Source organism: Solanum pennellii, chromosome 3, assembly GCF_001406875.1.
Source record: "Solanum pennellii chromosome 3, SPENNV200".
NCBI classification, from domain to species: Eukaryota; Viridiplantae; Streptophyta; class Magnoliopsida; order Solanales; family Solanaceae; genus Solanum; species Solanum pennellii.
Genome location: NC_028639.1, coordinates 13,867,994 through 13,868,333, shown reverse-complemented (window position 1 = coordinate 13,868,333; position 340 = coordinate 13,867,994).

Below are 340 nucleotides of genomic sequence, written 5' to 3'. Positions count from 1 at the left end.
TCGCAAAGTATTTTCTAACCTAAAAAGTTCTAGTACTCAAAACGACCAAAAGAGTCGTTACAAAATAACTTAAAAACTTTTTTAATGTAATTAGTTTAGTTTTAACTTAATTCAAATACTATATTCACCAACTAAAATCACATTTACTTATTTAAAGAAGTTTACATCTTTCTAAATGTAATTAGTTTAGTTTTAACTTAATTCCAACATTATATGCAGCAAATAAATCACATTATTTATTTGAAGAACTTAACATCTTTCTAAGTATGATTAGTTTAGTTTTAACTTAATTCAAACAATATATTCACCAACTAAATCACATTTACTTTTTTGAAGAACT